General features: G+C 49.0%; 1 non-coding gene across 1 annotated transcript; it reads left to right on the forward strand.

Moving 5' to 3' along the window:
- The first annotated feature begins 475 nt into the window (after positions 1 to 475).
- On the forward strand, positions 476 to 548 carry Trnaa-cgc (transfer RNA alanine (anticodon CGC)). The gene has a single exon. It is a non-coding gene; the product is annotated as a tRNA-Ala (tRNA).
- Positions 549 to 15522: the final 14974 nt, after the last annotated feature.

Below are 15522 nucleotides of genomic sequence, written 5' to 3' on the forward strand. Positions count from 1 at the left end.
CTAGCGTGAGCGTCGTGGAAAGTCGGAAAGTCGGCTGCGTGGGTGAGTGCCAAGTTTGAGTTGCGTTTTGTATTATGCGCAGTGCAATGGAGACGCGGAAACTTGTTGTGGCCCAGTGTTTTGCAGTTGGACGACAAGATTGGTACACAGTAGTAAAGAGCGAGGCACTGAGTTGGCATGAATAATGGAGTGCACAATGGGGCTCGAGATGTGTTTGTTACCTCAGGTGCTGTATTTTTGTCGACAAGGAGTGAAAACGGAGCAATTTGTGACGGCTCTTTCAATTTAAGACGTTAAAAACAGACGGAATTTGCATTTGTAATACCAGAGCATCGAAACTACTTGGAACTTTTGTGTATATGAACGTGTCCGCGCCTTTGTACTCTGCTCCCTTCACCGCTACAAACCAACCAACCATCGTGTCCGTGAGCATCAGAGTCGCAAAGAATGGGGAATAGCGCAGTTTGGTCGTGCCTGGGGCGTAGCTCAGTTGGTAGAGCGTTCGCTTCGCATGTGAAAGGTGCAGGGTTCAAGCCGCGGCGCCTCAATTTTTTGTGGTCAGTGCATTGTACGTGTTGGTCGCGACGAACCTAAAGGCACGCAAGATGTTGCAAAGCCAGCGTCACAGACTGATATGATGTATACTGACGTAAGGAGAGCAAGATGTAAGTGTGGGGACCGGCTGTTATCGAGGTGTCATCGAGTGCAGATCTGTCTTAGGTACCACGGCTTAACCCCATTGAAGTCTAGAGGGTGGACAACACGTTCGTCTTACTCAGAGCGGTGTCCGAACTCTATTTGCAACGTTATACGCGCCACTTTCATTGTGGCCAACTACGATTCGATACAGAATGCACGAAACCTGAAAGACACCCTAACGGATACATAGAGAGTAGAGTTTGTCTGCTGAATAATGGGAGTGCAAGGGTCTGTGTCGTCTATATGGCTGTATGTAGCACCATTAGTCTTCGGGGGGCGGGCGTAGCTCAGATGGTAGAGCGCTCGCTTAGTATGCGAGAGGTACTGGGATCAATACCCAGTGCCTCCAGAATTTTTAACACACCTACATGCGCACCTTGCCATGCAAGTGGAATAATTCACAGCCAGCAGATGTGTCTAGAAAGACACAAGCGAATGATTAGCATCCACAATTGGCAAGCGTGCTGTTATTAGTGCGCGGGAAGCACCCTCCTCCCACGCCTACACTTTATTTAGAAACAGTACAAGTGTTCCCGTAAGATTCTCAAGCCTATGTCGGAAAGATCTGCCTTGCGCCGAGTTCACGTAAATCCCACTGCACATTCCTATTCTTTGCGTGCAGTCGGCTGCTACTGGTGTTGCTAGTTGTGACTGCTGATAACAGATGCCGTAGCAATCAATTCATGGAGTCAGTTGTATGTTTTGCGATAGTCTGTCTCTGACAAGCAAGCACAGGTGACATTGGTGCGAACACAGGAAGCTTGCAGACCCTCGCTGCCTGCAGACACCGAGCAGCCACACTAGGAGGGCGGCCTAAGCCGTAGGCGAAATGTGGTCATTCGCTTTGGCGCGACGTCGAACTATAAATAATGCTGTCACTAGCGCGAGCGTTGCGTGAGCGTCGTGGAAGGTCGGAAAAGTCGGCTGCGTGGGTGAGTGCCAAGTTTGGGGAGCGATTTGTAGTATGCGCAGTGCAATGGAAACGCGGAAACTTATTGTGGCCCAGTGTTTTGCAGTTGGACGACAAGATTGGTACACAGTAGTAAAGAGCGAGGCACTGAGTTGGCATGAATAATGGAGTGCACAATGGGGCTCGAGATGTGTTTGTTACCTCAGGTGCTGTATGATTGTCGACAAGGAGTGAAAACGGAGCAATTTGTGACGGCTCTTTCAATTTAAGACGTTAAAAACAGACGGAATTTGCATTTGTAATACCAGAGCATCGAAACTACTTGGAACTTTTGTGTATATGAACGTGTCCGCGCCTTTGTACTCTGCTCCCTTCACCGCTACAAACCAACCAACCATCGTGTCCGTGCGCATCAGAGTCGCAAAGAATGGGGAATAGCGCAGTTTGGTCGTGCATGTAACGTAGCTCAGTTGGTAAGGCGTTCCCTTCGCATGTGAAAGGTGCAGGGTTGAAGCCGCGGCGCCTCCATTTTTTGTGGTCAGTGCTTGGTAAGTGTTGGTCGCGGCGAACCTAAAGGCACGCAAGATGTTGCAAAGCCAGCGTCACAGACTGATATGATGTATACTGACGTAAGGAGAGCAAGATGTAAGTGTGGGTACCGGCTGTTATCGAGGTGTCATCGAGTGCAGATCTGTTTTAGGTATCACGGCTTAACTTCATTGAAGTCTATAGGGTGGACAACACGTTCATCTTACTCAGAGCGGTGTCCGAACTCTATTTTCAACGTTATACGTGCCACTTTCATTGTGGCCAACTACGATTCGATACAGAATGCACGAAACCTGAAAGACACCCTAACGGATACATAGAGAGTAGTGTTTGTCTGCTGAATAATGGGATTGCAAGGGTCTATGTCGTCTATATGGCTATATGTAGCACCATTAGTCTTCGGGGGGGCGGGCGTAGCTCAGATGGTAGAGCGCTCGCTTAGTATGCGACAGGTACTGGGATCAATACCCAGTGCCTCCAGAATTTTTAACACACCTACATGCTCACCTTGCCATGCAAGTGGAATAATTCACAGCCAGCAGATGTGTCTAGGAAGATACAAGCGAATGATTAGCATTCACAATTGGCAAGCGTGCTGTTATTAGTGCGCGGGAAGCACCCTCCTCCCACGCCTACACTTTATTTAGAAACAGTACAAGTGTTCCCGTAAGATTCTCAAGCCTATGTCGGAAAGATCTGCCTTGCGCCGAGTTCACGTAAATCCCACTGCACATTCCTATTCTTTGCGTGCAGTCGGCTGCTACTGGTGTTGCTAGTTGTGACTGCTGATAACAGATGCCGTAGCAATCAATTCATGGAGTGAGTTGTATGTTTTGCGATAGTCTGTCTGTGACAAGCAAGCACAGGTGACATAGGTGCGAACACAGGAAGCTTGCAGACTCTCGCTGCCTGCAGACACCGAGCAGCCACACTAGGAGGGCGGCCTAAGCCGTAGGCGAAATGTGCTCATTCGCTTTGGCGCGACGTCGAACTATAAATAATGCTGTCACTAGCGTGAGGGTTGCGTGAGCGTCGTGGAAAGTCGGAAAAGTCTTCTGCGTGAGTGAGTGCCAAGTTTGGGGAGCGTTTTGTAGTATGCGCAGTGCAATGGAGACGCGGAAACTTGTTGTGGCCCAGTGTTTTGCAGTTGGACGACAAGATTGGTACATAGTAGTAAAGAGCGAGGCACTGAGTTGGCATGAATAATGGAGTGCACAATGGGGCTCGAGATTTGTTTGTTACCTCAGGTGCTGTATGATTGTCGACAAGGAGTGAAAACTGAGCAATTTGTGACGGCTCTTTCAGTTTAAGACGTTAAAAACAGACGGAATTTGCATTTGTAATACCAGAACATCGAAACTACTTGGAACTTTTGTGTATATGAACGTGTCCGCGCCTTTGTACTCTGCTCCCTTCACCGCTACAAACCAACCAACCATCGTGTCCGTGCGCATCAGAGTAGCAAAGAATGGGGAATAGCGCAGTTTGGTCGTGCATGTGGCGTAGCTCAGTTGGTAGAGCGTTTGCTTTACATGTGAAAGGTGCAGGGTTCAAGCCGCGGCGCCTTTTTTTTTTTGTGGTCAGTGCATGGTAAGTGTTGGTCGCGGCGAACCTAAAGGCACGCAAGATGTTGCAAAGCCAGCGTCACAGACTGATATGATGTATACTGACGTAAGGAGAGCAAGATGTAAGTGTGGGGACCGGCTGTTATCGAGGTGTCATCGAGTGCAGATCTGTCTTAGGTATCACGGCTTAAACTCATTGAAGTCTAGAGGGTGGACAACACGTTCGTCTTACTCAGAGCGGTGTCCGAACTCTATTTTCAAAATTATACGTGCCACTTTCATTGTGGCCAACTACGATTCGATACAGAATGCACGAAACCTGAAAGACACCCTAACGGATACATAGAGAGTAGTGTTTGTCTGCTGAATAATGGAAGTGCAAGGGTCTGCGTCGTCTATATGGCTGTATGTAGCACCATTAGTCTTTCGGTTGGGGGGGGGGGGGGGGCGGGCGTAGCTCAGATGGTAGAGCGCTCGCTTAGTATGCGAGAGGTACTGGCATCAATACCCAGTGCCTCCAGAATTATTAACACACCTACATGCGCACCTTGCCATGCAAGTGGAATAATTCACAGCCAGCAGATGTGTCTAGGAAGATACAGGCGAATGATTAGCATCCACAATTGGCAAGCGTGCTGTTATTTGTGCGCGGGAAGCACACTCCTCCCACGCCTACACTTAATTTAGAAACTGTACAAGTGTTCCCGTAAGATTCTCAAGCCTATGTCGGAAAGATCTGCCTTGCGCCGAGTTCACGTAAATCCCACTGCACATTCCTATTCTTTGCGTGCAGTCGGCTGCTACTGGTGTTGCTAGTTGTGACTGCTGATAACAGATGCCGTAGCAATCAATTCATGGAGTCAGTTGTATGTTTTGCGATAGTCTGTCTCTGACAAGCAAGCACAGGTGACATAGGTGCGAACACAGGAAGCTTGCAGACCCTCGCTGCCTGCAGACACCGAGCAGCCACACTAGGAGGGCGGCCTAAGCCGTAGGCGAAATGTGCTCATTCGCTTTGGCGCGACGTCGAACTATAAATAATGCTGTCACTAGCGTGAGCGTCGTGGAAAGTCTGAAAAGACGGCTGCGTGGGTGAGTGCCAAGTTTGGGGAGCGTTTTATAGTATGCGCAGTGCAATGGAAACGCGGAAACTTGTTGTGGCCCAGTGTTTTGCAGCTGGACGACAAGATTGGTACACAGTAGTAAAGAGCGAGGCACTGAGTTGGCATGAATAATGGAGTGCACAATGGGGCTCGAGATGTGTTTGTTACCTCAGGTGCTGTATGATTGTCGACAAGCAGTGAAAACGGAGCAATTTGTGACGGCTCTTTCAATTTAAGACGTTAAAAACAGACGGAATTTGCATTTGTAATACCAGAGCATCGAATCTACTTGGAACTTTTGTGTATATGAACGTGTCCGCGCCTTTGTACTCTGCTCCCTTCACCGCTACAAACCAACCAACCATCGTGTCCGTGCGCATCAGAGTCGCAAAGAATGGGGAATAGCGCAGTTTGGTCGTGCATGTGGCGTAACTCAGTTGGTAAGGCGTTCCCTTCGCATGTGAAAGGTGCAGGGTTCAAGCCGCGGCACCTCCATTTTTTGTGGTCAGTGCTTGGTAAGTGTTGGTCGCGGCGAACCTAAAGGCACGCAAGATGTTGCAAAGCCAGCGTCACAGACTGATATGATGTATACTGACGTAAGGAGAGCAAGATGTAAGTGTGGGTACCGGCTGTTATCGAGGTGTCATCGAGTGCAGATCTGTTTTAGGTATCACGGCTTAACTTCATTGAAGTCTAGAGGGTGGACAACACGTTCATCTTACTCAGAGCGGTGTCCGAACTCTATTTTCAACGTTATACGTGCCACTTTCATTGTGGCCAACTACGATTCGATACAGAATGCACGAAACCTGAAAGACACCCTAACGGATACATAGAGAGTAGTGTTTGTCTGCTGAATAATGGGAGTGCAAGGGTCTATGTCGTCTATATGGCTATATGTAGCACCATTAGTCTTCGGGGGGGCGGGCGTAGCTCAGATGGTAGAGCGCTCGCTTAGTATGCGACAGGTACTGGGATCAATACCCAGTGCCTCCAGATTTTTTAACACACCTACATGCGCACCTTGCCATGCAAGTGGAATAATTCTCAGCCTGCAGATGTCTCTAGGAACATACAAGCGAATGATTAGCATCCACAATTAGCAGGCGTGCTGTTATTAGTGCGCGGCAAGCACCCTCCTCCCACGCCTACACTCAATTTAGAAACAGTACAAGTGTTCCCGTAAGATTCTCAAGCCTATGTCGGAAAGATCTGCCTTGCGCCGAGTTCACGTAAATCCCACTGCACATTCCTATTCTTTGCGTGCAGTCGGCTGCTACTGGTGTTGCTAGTTGTGACTGCTGATAACAGATGCCGTAGCAATCAATTCATGGAGTGAGTTGTATGTTTTGCGATAGTCTGTCTCTGACAAGCAAGCACAGGTGACATAGGTGCGAACACAGGAAGCTAGCAGACCGTCGCTGCCTGCAGACACCGAGCAGCCACACTAGGAGGGCGGCCTAAGCCGTAGGCGAAATGTGCTCATTCGCTTTGGCGCGACGTCGAACTATAAATAATGTTGTCACTAGCGTGAGCGTCGTGGAAAGTCGGAAAAGTCGGCTGCGTGGGTGAGTGGCAAGTTTGGGGAGCGTTTTGTAGTATGCGCAGTGCAATGGAGACGCGGAAACTTGTTGTGGCCCAGTGTTTTGCAGTTGAACGACAAGATTGGTACACAGTAGTAAAGAGCGAGGCACTGAGTTGGCATGAATAATGGAGTGCACATTGGGGCTCGAGATGTGTTTGTTACCTCAGGTGCTGTATGATTGTCGACAAGGAGTGAAAACGGAGCAATTTGTGACGGCTCTTTCAATTTAAGACGTTAAAAACAGACGGAATTTGCATTTGTAATACCAGAGCATCGAAACTACTTGGAACTTTTGTGTATATGAACGTGTCCGCGCCTTTGTACTCTGCTCCCTTCACCGCTACAAACCAACCAACCATCGTGTCCGTGCGCATCAGAGTCGCAAAGAATGGGGATTAGCGCAGTTTGGTCGTCCATGGGGCGTAGCTCAGTTTGTAGAGCGTTCGCTTCGCATGTGAAAGGTGCAGGGTTGAAGCCGCGGCGCCTCCATTTTTTGTGGTCAGTGCATGGTAAGTGTTGGTCGCGGCGAACCTAAAGGCACGCAAGATGTTGCAAAGCCAGCGTCACAGACTGATATGATGTATACTGACGTAAGGAGAGCAAGATGTAAGTGTGGGGACCGGCTGTTATCGAGGTGTCATCGAGTGCAGATCTGTCTTAGGTATCACGGCTTAACCTCATTGAAGTCTAGAGGGTGGACAACACGTTCGTCTTACTCAGAGCGGTGTCCGAACTCTATTTTCAACGTTATACGTGCCACTTTCATTGTGGCCAACTACGATTCGATACAGAATGCACGAAACCTGAAAGACACCCTAACGGATACATAGAGAGTAGTGTTTGTCTGCTGAATAATGGGAGTGCAAGGGTCTATGTCGTCTATATGGCTATATGTAGCACCGTTAGTCTTCCGGGGGGCGGGCGTAGCTCAGATGGTAGAGCGCTCGCTTAGTATGCGACAGGTACTGGGATCAATACCCAGTGCCTCCAGATTTTTTAACACACCTACATGCGCACCTTGCCATGCAAGTGGAATAATTCTCAGCCTGCAGATGTGTCTAGGAACATACAAGCGAATGATTAGCATCCACAATTGGCAGGCGTGCTGTTATTAGTGCGCCGCAAGCACCGTCCTCCCACGCCTACACTCAATTTAGAAACAGTACAAGTGTTCCCGTAAGATTCTCAAGCCTATGTCGGAAAGATCTGCCTTGCGCCGAGTTCACGTAAATCCCACTGCACATTCCTATTCTTTGCGTGCAGTCGGCTGCTACTGGTGTTGCTAGTTGTGACTGCTGATAACAGATGCCGTAGCAATCAATTCATGGAGTGAGTTGTATGTTTTGCGATAGTCTGTCTGTGACAAGCAAGCACAGGTGACATAGGTGCGAACACAGGAAGCTAGCAGACCCTCGCTGCCTGCAGACACCGAGCAGCCACACTAGGAGGGCGGCCTAAGCCGTAGGCGAAATGTGCTCATTCGCTTTGGAGCGACGTCGAACTATAAAAAATGCTGTCACTAGCGTGAGCGTTGCGTGAGCGTCGTGGAAAGTCGGAAAAGTCGGCTGCGTGGGTGAGTGCCAAGTCTGGGGAGCGTTTTGTAGTATGCGCAGTGCAATGGAAACGCGGAAACTTATTGTGGCCCAGTGTTTTGCAGTTGGACGACAAGATTGGTACACAGCAGTAAAGAGCGAGGCACTGAGTTGGCATGAATAATGGAGTGCACAATGGGGCTCGAGATGTGTTTGTTACCTCAGGTGCTGTATGATTGTCGACAAGGAGTGAAAACGGAGCAATTTGTGACAGCTCTTTCAATTTAAGACGTTAAAAACAGACGGAATTTGCATTTGTAATACCAGAGCATCGAAACTACTTGGAACTTTTGTGTATATGAACGTGTCCGCGCCTTTGTAGTCTGCTCCCTTCACCGCTACAAACCAACCAACCATCGTGTCCGTGCGCATCAGAGTCGCAAAGAATGGGGAATAGCGCAGTTTGGTCGTGCATGTGGCGTAGCTCAGTTGGTAGAGCTTTCGCTTCGCATGTGAAAGGTGCAGGGTTCAAGCCGCGGCGCCTCCATTTTTTGTGGTCAGTGCATGGTAAGTGGTGGTAGCGACGAACCTAAAGGCACGCAAGATGTTGCAAAGCCAGCGTCACAGACTGATATGATGTATACTGACGTAAGGAGAGCAAGATGTAAGTGTGGGGACCGGCTGTTATCGAGGTGTCATCGAGTGCAGATCTGTTTTAGGTATCACGGCTTAACCTCATTGAAGTCTAGAGGGTGGACAACACGTTCGTCTTACTCAGAGCGGTGTCCGAACTCTATTTTCAACGTTATACGTGCCACTTTCATTGTGGCCAACTACGATTCGATACAGAATGCACGAAACCTGAAAGACACCCTAACGGATACGTAGAGAGTAGTGTTTGTATGCTGAATAATGGGAGTGCAAGGGTCCGTGTCGTCTATATGGCTGTATGTAGCACCATTAGTCTTCGCGCTGGGCGGGCGTAGCTCAGATGGTAGAGCGCTCGCTTAGTATGCGAGAGGTACTGGGATCAATACCCAGTCCCTCCAGAATTTTTAACACACCTACATGCGCACCTTGCCATGCAAGTGGAATAATTCACAGCCAGCAGATGTGTCTAGGAAGATACAAGCGAATGATTAGCATCCACAATTGGCAAGCATGCTGTTATTAGTGCGCGGGAAGCACCCTCCTCCCACGCCTACACTCAATTTAGAAACAGTACAAGTGTTCCCGTAAGATTCTCAAGCCTATGTCGGAAAGATCTGCCTTGCGCCGAGTTCACATAAATCCCACTGCACATTCCTATTCTTTGCGTGCAGTCGGCTGCTACTGGTGTTGCTAGTTGTGACTGCTGATAACAGATGCCGTAGCAATCAATTCATGGAGTGAGTTGTATGTTTTGCGATAGTCTGTCTCTGACACGCAAGCACAGGTGACATAGGTGCGAACACAGGAAGCTAGCAGACCCTCGCTGCCTGCAGACACCGAGCAGCCACACTAGGAGGGCGGCCTAAGCCGTAGGCGAAATGTGCTCATTCGCTTTGGCGCGACGTCGAACTATAAATATTGCTGTCACTAGCGTGAGCGTCGTGGAAAGTCGGAAAAGTCGGCTGCGTGGGTGAGTGCCAAGTTTGGGGAGCGGTTTGTAGTATGCGCAGTGCAATGGAGACGCGGAAACTTGTTGTGGCCCAGTGTTTTGCAGTTGGACGACAAGATTGGTACACAGTATTAAAGAGCGAGGCACTGAGTTGGCATGAATAATGGAGTGCACAATGGGGCTCGAGATGTGTTTGTTACCTCAGGTGCTGTATGATTGTGGACAAGGAGTGAAAACGGAGCAATTTGTGACGGCTCTTTCAATTTAAGACGTTAAAAAAAGACGGAATTTGCATTTGTAATACCAGAGCATCGAAACTACTTTGAACTTTTGTGTATATGAACGTGTCCGCGCCTTTGTACTCTGCTCCCTTCACCGCTACAAACCAACCAACCATCGTGTCCGTGCGCATCAGAGTCGCAAAGAATGGGGAATAGCGCAGTTTGGTCGTGCATGTGGCGTAGCTCAGTTGGTAAAGCGTTCGCTTCGCATGTGAAAGGTGCAGGGTTCAAGCCGCTGCGCCTCCATTTTTTGTGGTGAGTGCTTGGTAAGTGTTGGTCGCGGCGAACCTAAAGGCACGCAAGATGTTGCAAAGTCAGCGTCACAGACTGATGTGATGTATACTGACGTAAGGAGAGCAAGATGTAAGTGTGGGGACCGGCTGTTATCGAGGTGTCATCGAGTGCAGATCTGTCTTAGGTACCACGGCTTAACCTCATTGAAGTCTAGAGGGTGGGCAACACGTTCATCTTACTCAGAGCGGTGTCCGAACTCTATTTTCAACGTTATACGTGCCACTTTCATTGTGGCCAACTACGATTCGATACAGAATGCACGAAACCTGAAAGACACCCTAACGGATACATAGAGAGTAGTGTTTGTCTGCTGAATAATGGGAGTGCAAGAATCTGTGTCGTCAATATGGCTGTATGTAGCACCATTAGTCTTCGGAGGGGGGGGGGGGGGGGGCGGACGTAGATCAGATGGTAGAGCGCTCGCTTAGTATGCGAGAGGTACTGGGATCAATACCCAGTGCCTCCAGAATTTTTAACACACCTACATGCGCACCTTGCCATGCAAGTGGAATAATTCTCAGTCTCCAGATGTGTCTAGGAAGATACAAGCGAATGATTAGCATCCACAATTGGCAAGCGTGCTGTTATTAGTGCGCGGGAAGCACCCTCCTCCCACGCCTACACTTAATTTAGAAACAGTACAAGTATTCCCGTAAGATTCTCAAGCCTATGTCGGAAAGATCTGCCTTGCGCCGAGTTCACGTAAATCCCACTGCACATTCCTATTCTTTGCGTGCAGTCGGCTGCTACTGGTGTTGCTAGTTGTGACTGCTGATAACAGATGCCGTAGCAATCAATTCATGGAGTGAGTTGTATGTTTTGCGATAGTCTGTCTCTGACAAGCAAGCACAGGTGACATAGGTGCGAACACAGGAAGCTTGCAGACCCTCGCTGCCTGCAGACACCGAGCAGCCACACTAGGAGGGCGGCCTAAGCCGTAGGCGAAATGTGCTCATTCGCTTTGGCGCGACGTCGAACTATAAATAATGCTGTCACTAGCGTGAGCGACGTGGAATGTCGGAAAAGTCAGCTGCGTGGGTGAGTGCCAAGTTTGGGGAGCGTTTCGTAGTATGCGCAGTGCAATGGAGACACGGAAACTTGTTGTGGCCCAGTGTTTTGCAGTTGGACGACAAGATTGGTACACAGTAGTAAAGTGCGAGGCACTGAGTTGGCATGAATAATGGAGTTCACAAGGGGGCTCGAGATGTGTTTGTTACCTCAGGTGCTGTATGATTGTCGACAAGGAGTGAAAACGGAGCAATTTGTGACGCCTCTTTCAATTTAAGACGTTAAAAACAGACGGAATTTTCATTAGTAATACCTGAGCATCGAAACTACTTGGAACTTTTGTGTATATGAACGTGTCCGCGCCTTTGTACTCTGCTCCCTTCACCTCTACAAACCAACCAACCATCGTGTCCGTGCGCATCAGAGTCGCAAAGAATGGGGAATAGCGCAGTTTGGTCGTGCATGTGGCGTAGCCCAGTTAGTAGAGCGTTCGCTTCGCATGTGAAAGGTGCAGGGTTCAAGCCGCGGCGCCTCCATTTTTTGTGGTCAGTACATGGTAAGTGTTGGTCGCGGCGAACCTAAAGGCACGCAAGATGTTGCAAAGCCAGCGTCACAGACTGATATGATGTATACTGACGTAAGGAGAGCAAGATGTAAGTGTGGAGACCGGGTGTCATCGAGTGCAGATCTGTCTTAGGTATCACGGCTTAACCTCATTGAAGTCTAGAGGGTGGACAACACTTTCGTCTTACTCAGAGCGGTGTCCGAACTCTATTTTCAACGTTATACGTGCCACTTTCATTGTGGCCAACTACGATTCGATACAGAATGCACGAAACCTGAAAGACACCCTAACGGATACATAGAGAGTAGTGTTTGTCTGCTGAATAATGGGAATGCCAGGGTCTGTGTCGTCTATATGTCTGTATGTAGCACCATTAGTCTTCGGGGGGGCGGGCGTAGCTCAGATGGTAGAGTGCTCGCTTAGAATGCGAGAGGTACTGGGATCAATACCCAGTGCCTCCAGAATTTTTAACACACCTACATGCGCACCTTGCCATGCAAGTGGAATAATTCACAGCCTGCAGACGTGTCTACGAAGATACAAGCGAATGATTAGCATCCACAACTGGCAAGCGTGCTGTTATTAGTGCGCGGGAAGCACCCTCCTCCCACGCCTACACTTTATTTAGAAACAGTACAAGTGTTCCCGTAAGATTCTCAAGCCTATGTCGGAAAGATCTGCCTTGCGCCGAGTTCACGTAAATCCCACTGCACATTCTTATTCTTTGCGTGCAGCCGGCTGCTACTGGTGTTGCTAGTTATGACTGCTGATAACAGATGCCGTAGCAATCAATTCATGGAGTGAGTTGTATGTTTTGCGATAGTCTGTCTCTGACAAGCAAGCACAGGTGACATAGGTGCGAACACAGGAAGCTAGCAGACCCTCACTGCCTGCAGACACCGAGCAGCCACACTAGGAGGGCGGCCTAAGCCGTAGGCGAAATGTGCTCATTCGCTTTGGTGCGACGTCGAAATATAAATAATGCTGTCACTAGCGTGAGCGTTGCGTGAGCGTCGTAGAAAGTCGGAAAAGTCGGCTACGTGGGTGAGTGCCAAGTTTGGGGAGCGTTTTGTAGTATGCGCAGTGCAATGGAGACGCGGAAACTTGTTGTGGCCCAGTGTTTTGCAGTTGGACGACAAGATTGGTACACAGTAGTAAAGAGCGAGGCACTGAGTTGGCATGAATAATGGATTGCACAATGGGGCTCGAGATGTGTTTGTTACCTCAGGTGCTGTATGATTGTCGACAAGGAGTGAAAACGGAGCAATTTGTGACGGCTCTTTCAATTTAAGACGTTAAAAACAGACGGAATTTGCATTTGTAATACCAGAGCATCGAAACTACTTGGAACTTTTGTGTATATGAACGTGTCCGCGCCTTTGTACTCTGCTCCCTTCACTGCTACAAACCAACCAACCATCGTGTCCGTGCGCATCAGAGTCGCAAAGAATGGGGAATAGCGCAGTTTGGTCGTGAATGTGGCGTAGCTCAGTTGTTAGAGCGGTCGCTTCTCATGTGAAAGGTGCAGGGTTCAAGCCGCGGCGCCTCCATTTTTTGTGGTCAGTGCATGGTAAGTGTTGGTCGCGGCGAACATAAAGGCACGCAAGATGTTGCAAAGCCAGCGTCACAGACTGATATGATGTATACTGACGTAAGGAGAGCAAGATAGAAGTGTGGGGACCGGCTGTTATCGAGGTGTCATCGAGTGCAGATCTGTCTTAGGTATCACGGCTTAACCTCATTGAAGTCTAGAGGGTGGACAACACGTTCGTCTTACTCAGAGCGGTGTCCGAACTCTATTTTCAACGTTATACGTGCCACTTTCATAGTGGCCAACTACGATTCGATACAGAATGCACGAAACCTGAAAGACACCCTAACGGATACATAGAGAGTAGTGTTTGTCTGCTGAATAATGGGAGTGCAAGGGTCTGTGTCGTCTATATGGCTGTATGTAGCACCATTAGTCTTCGGGGGGGCGGGCGTAGCTCAGATGGTACAGCGCTCGCTTAGTATGCGACAGGTACTGGGATCAATACCCAGTGCCTCCAGAATTTTTAACACACCTACATGCGCACCTTGCCATGCAAGTGGAATAATTCACAGCCAGCAGATGTGTCTAGGAAGATACAAGCGAATGATTAGCATCCACAATTGGCAAGCGTGCTGTTATTAGTGCGCGGGAAGCACCCTCCTCCCACGCCTACACTTAATTTAGAAACAGTACAAGTGTTCCCGTAAGATTCTCAAGCCTATGTCGGAAAGATCTGCCTTGCGCCGAGTTCACGTAAATCCCACTGCACATTCCTATTCTTTGCGTGCAGTCGGCTGCTACTGGTGTTGCTAGTTGTGACTGCTGATAACAGATGCCGTAGCAATCAATTCATGGAGTGAGTTGTATGTTTTGCGATAGTCTGTCTCTGACAAGCAAGCACAGGTGACATAGGTGCGAACACAGGAAGCTTGCAGACCCTCGCTGCCTGCAGACACCGAGCAGCCACACTAGGAGGGCGGCCTAAGCCGTAGGCGAAATGTGCTCATACGCTTTGGCGCGACGTCGAACTATAAATAATGCTGTCACTAGCGTGAGCGTCGTGGAAAGTCGGAAAAGTCGGCTGCGTGGATGAGTGCCAAGTTTGGGGAGCGTTTTGTAGTATGCGCAGTGCAATGGAGACGCGGAAACTTGTTGTGGCCCAGTGTTTTGCAGTTGGACGACAAGATTGGTACACAGTATTAAAGAGCGAGGCACTGAGTTGGCATGAATAATGGAGTGCACAATGGGGCTCGAGATGTGTTTGTTACCTCAGGTGCTGTATGATTGTCGACAAGGAGTGAAAACGGAGCAATTTGTGACGGCTCTTTCAATTTAAGACGTTAAAAACAGTCGGAATTTGCATTTGTAATACCAGAGCTTCGAATCTACTTGGAACTTTTGTGTATATGAACGTGTCCGCGCCTTTGTACTCTGCTCCCTTCACCGCTACAAACCAACCAACCATCGTGTCCGTGCGCATCAGAGTCGCAAAGAATGGAGAATAGCGCAGTTTGGTCGTGCATGTGGCGTAGCTCAGTTGGTAGAGCGTTCGCTTCTCATGTGAAAGGTGCAGGGTTCAAGCTGCGGCGCCTCCATTTTTTGAGGTCAGTGCATGGTAAGTGTTGGTCGCAGCGAACCTAAAGGCACGCAAGATGTTGCAAAGCCAGCGTCACAGACTGATATGATGTATACTGACGAAAGGAGAGCAAGATGTAAGTGTGGGGACCGGCTGTTATCGAGGTGTCATCGAGTGCAGATCTGTCTTAGGTATCACGGCTTAAACTCATTGAAGTCTAGAGGGTGGACAACACGTTCGTCTTACTCAGAGCGGTGTCCGAACTCTATTTTCAACGTTATACGTGCCACTTTCATTGTGGCCAACTACGATTCGATACAGAATGCACGAAACCTGAATGACACCCTAACGGATACATAGAGAGTAGTGTTTGTCTGCTGAATAATGGGAGTGCAAGGGTCTGTGTCGTCTATATGGCTGTATGTAGCACCATTAGTCTTCGGGGGGGCGGGCGTAGCTCAGATGGTAGAGCGCTCGCTTAGTAAGCGAGAGGTACTGGGATCAATACCCAGTGCCTAAAGAATTTTTAACACACCTACATGCGCACCTTGCCATGCAAGTGGAATAATTCTCAGCCTGCAGATGTGTCTAGGAAGATACAAGCGAATGATTAGCATCCACAATTGGCAAGCGTGCTGTTATTAGTGCGCGGGAAGCACCCTCCTCCCACGCCTACACTTTATTTAGAAACAGTACAAGTGTTCCCGTAAGATTCTCAAGC

This window comes from Schistocerca gregaria, chromosome 3 (assembly GCF_023897955.1).
Source record: "Schistocerca gregaria isolate iqSchGreg1 chromosome 3, iqSchGreg1.2, whole genome shotgun sequence".
NCBI classification, from domain to species: Eukaryota; Metazoa; Arthropoda; class Insecta; order Orthoptera; family Acrididae; genus Schistocerca; species Schistocerca gregaria.